Consider the following 4,192-nt stretch of genomic DNA (forward strand, 5'->3'; position numbering starts at 1 on the left):
CCTCAGATCCTGTTTGTGTGTACATACATTCCGACAATAGATTATTATGGATCTAAATTTTCTGTGGCCAGTTCAAAAGGTTAAATAACACGAAAACGCTGGCAGTGGGTGAGTTTATTAATGTATACTCTGGCAGTTAAAGAGTTAACAATGATTGCCCATTTATAATGACCATGCATTTGTGGGATGAGCAGCACAGCTCATTATGTGGAGGTAAGTGAAATGTGCCAAATTGCCCTGCCAACGTCAAACCGTGTATTCTCCTGTTGGTAATGACTTGATTGTCACCTGATTAGGTCGTGCTGTACTTGCTAGAGTAGCCTAACAAATGCAAGCATGGGTGAAGCAAGGGTCACTCGATCAGCATACAGGTTTTGGTACCCAGCATTTAGTCTCGCATAGCCAGACGTTCGGATATATTCGCCTAACTCCACCTACCAATCGTCTGGATACATTTAAATTCATTGTATGGACTTGGATGGCAGACGAAGGCAACTGGTGACAAAGCTATACATCGACTGAATGCATCCGCCCATGATTAGGAAGGACCGCCCTCCGTCCTTCCTTAGGCCACACAGAATGTGAACGTCACCAGACTTATCAGTAGGCGGAGATCTCTGAAAGTCTGGCTACGTGAGACTACCCTGCATTGGCTGGGTTATTGTGTGGGTAAAATAGGCTCTCTCTCCCTCTCTCTAGCCCCACCCCCTCACTCTCCCTCCCTCCGTCTGCCCCCCCATATCTCAAGAACCGTCTGACGATCGACTTCAAACTTGGCTGTGCATTCGAGGACCCGAGGGCATGTTGAGCCGAGCCTGTCTCACTGAGTCCCTTTTATACCCATATATGGAGATATATGTATCTACTGTATCTGTCTGTCTGTCTGTCTGTCTGTCTGTGTCCCATATATGCCCATATATGGAGATCCCTGATGTCATCAATATGACATCATACAGTAGACTGGCCTCCAATACTATGATAATGGATACTGCACTAAGTAGAGTAAGTACTGACAACAGGTACAACGGGTATGGCATAACTGGAGGGGCATACGTATGAAATATATATATTTATTAGGGGTATATATATATATTTATTATCGATTTTCGACTCATGCTCACCTCGACTCTTATTTTTAATAATATATATTTTTTATATATATTTCAAAAACATTAATATAAACTTTACTGTTTTCCAAAATGGCCAGTTCAAAATGATCAAATATTTTCCAAATGAGAGAGGAACGGTGTGTCTGTCTGTGTTTGTCCGGTCTGCATGGTCGTGTGCGCGTTGGCTAGTCCTGCTTGCCTTGTGCATGCTTTCATGCTGCCATTTCCAAGCGGGCTCAACTCTATGGGGCTCGTGTAAGAGTGAGGTGTGGGATAAAACAGTGCCATGCAAATTGTGCAACACAAAGTATGCGTATCACTCGTCGTCAACATCAGTGATTTCAAATAACATTAAAGCGAGACACCAGGTCCCAAAAGCCCCTTCACCCAAGCAAAACAGAATGGCAGACTTCACCGTGAAACCTCGCCATTGTTGATGACCGGCGGGCAGAAAGGATCACTGAATTGACAGCCGATAGCCTGAGATATTAAGCCTACTATCAGCGTTGTCGAGGGGAAAGGCTTTCGTGAGCTGATGAAATTTTCAGAATACACCGTGCCCTGTCGCCAAACAATGACAGCGCCACGAGAGAGAGAACGAACGTAGGCTGAGGTAACCGGAACGATCGCCCCAAAACACTCGCCCTCATTTCATTTTTCTTTACCGAGGGTACATGTAGGAGTACCTGGCGGCTGCCGGATTTGATCCGGGGCGACCGTGTTTTAGGGCGAGCATCTCACTGAGGTTACCAAACGCTCCGTGAAATGTTAAAAGATAAAAGATGATAAAAGTTTATATGAGGCCATATAGCTACATATTGTTGAACGTGTTGTGTTGTTACTATTATTATTTGGCATTGGGACGGAGAGCTCAGGCTGACATCCTACTATAATTCTAGTAACCTCTGTAGTGGTGGTGAGTACGTGAGTGAAGACACCCGGTTCTCCTCACTGGCTGGACCAATTGCTCTGATTTTGCACACAGCCATTGACCATTACCATCTGAACGCAACTGTGAAGCTTCTTATTAGCGTTTTTGTGTCAAACACTGTCGCCATGGTTACGGGCCTGCCCAGCTATGGGACGAACTGCCTCCCGGGTTGCCAGATCATGTGCGCATATCCCCCCACGGATGCGCTGCGCCGACGGGTATGGTCTAGTTATTCTAATTTGTCAAATGTCAGCCTCGTTAGTTAGGCTGCTGTAGCCTACGGATTAAACAAGTGTTCTGTGTTTAATAAACACATGTTTACAAAAAAAGGCACATTTTTATAATCATTAGGGCTTTGATACAAATTCTAAATATGATGGGTAAAGCTGCAGAAGTTGTGGCGCTTAAAGGACAGCTCAATTTGGCTCTCCACTTAACTGCTGCGCAGCTAAATAAATAAATAAATAAAATAAAAATCCATCGACGATTATTGCCCTCAACACATTGACTCGCAAACTTTCTTTTTTTACTTCATCCTGCCCGTGGCGGGCTGCCAGTTTGACACCACTGACCTAAACACTTGCAGGTGTTGACCTTGCATGTGCAGGTCAACAATGAGAGGTCAAGTGCATGTCATGGGGAATAGGTAAAAGTCCGATTTTCGGGAAGAACACAAATGTCTTGCTGGTCTAAGAGCAATTCTTCCCAGATCTTGCCTCGTCTTCTCTTCTCTATGACTCCTGAGCTTCTTTCTATCTCATCAGAGAACATTCACACCACCCACTGTCCTTCAAAACACCAATTCAAAGGTGTGGAGCTTCAGAGTCAAACTAATTCCATAATCAGCTTTTAGTCTCTCTCTCCCTCTCCCTCTCTCTCTCTCTCTCTCTCTCTCTCTCTCTCTCTCTCTCTCTCTCTCTCTCTCTCTCTCTCTCTCTCTCTCTCTCTCTCTCTCTCAAAAAAAGCAATCATTTCAAAGTAGCATGATTTTTTTTAATCATCTGGCAAATTATCTTGCAAAAAACTGTGTGGGTGAAACTGTTTATTAGCTCAGACGATTATCAGGTTAAACAGAGAAAAAAAGCATGAGCTGGCACTTTGCTTGCTGCATAATCTCTCCCCCCACATCTGTGTGTAACAAATTTCATGTAGACTCCCTTGCTTACAATAAAAGGGCCATATTCTGGCAGTAGCCTGCCAATTAAATAGATAATTATGCAAATGTAGCCTTTACTGAGTCAGCGAGTGGGGCAGCAATAGCCAGTGCTTCCTACGAGGCAACCAGTGTACTCACACATACAGGCACGCACACACGCACGCACACACAGAGACACACACGCACAAAAAACACTCACATACGAGGGCCAGCGATGGGCCATTACATTCATGTATTTTCCCTCTCTCTCTGGTCCTCTCTCACTTTCTCTTTCTATCAATTTATCATCATCACCCTTTGATTATTTTATTCATTCACCAACCCGACACACGCAAGCAGGCATGCATGCACGCCACCTTTAAAAAGTGAAATATACACTTTTTAAAGGGGGCGTGCATGTGTGCCTGCTTGCGTGCGTCGGGTTGGTGAATGAATAAAATTCACCAACCCGAAAAGAAAGAAGAAAAAGTGAAATATACAACCCCGCGTCAATGATCACCAAGAGCAAACAGCTGCTGGTGATCCTACCTCCTAGTTACTGTAGGAACTGAAGCTTACGGGTGTGTAACTCCAAGAGTATACAAATGGAACCAGGTTCCATTTGTATACTCTTGTACCATATATTGTTCCATATATACATTTCCCCCTTTTGATGCTGGTTTTAGGAAATACGTTAAGACTCAGATATATATAACCGTTGTTAATTTTCAATCAGAAAATTGCTGTAAAACTAATTAGATCGAGAAAAAAAGACTGGTGGCTAGAGAACAGTACGTGGAGGGAAAAAAGTGTCACCCTTGATTTAGTAAGAAATGTAGCAGCAAGCAGCAGTGATAGTATTGGATGTGATCATTGTTTTAAAAAAGGAGCCTGCCAGAGTGAGGGATTCCAGAAGCCATTCAATATGCACACCACAACAAAATGCTAATGGGAAAGACAAAGCACTGTTCTGACAGGATTTCGATACGGGCGGCAGTTAAGTCAGAGAGAGAGGAT

This window comes from Gymnoscopelus microlampas (genome assembly GCF_963454915.1).
Source record: "Gymnoscopelus microlampas genome assembly, chromosome: 6".
Lineage (NCBI taxonomy): Eukaryota > Metazoa > Chordata > Actinopteri > Myctophiformes > Myctophidae > Gymnoscopelus > Gymnoscopelus microlampas.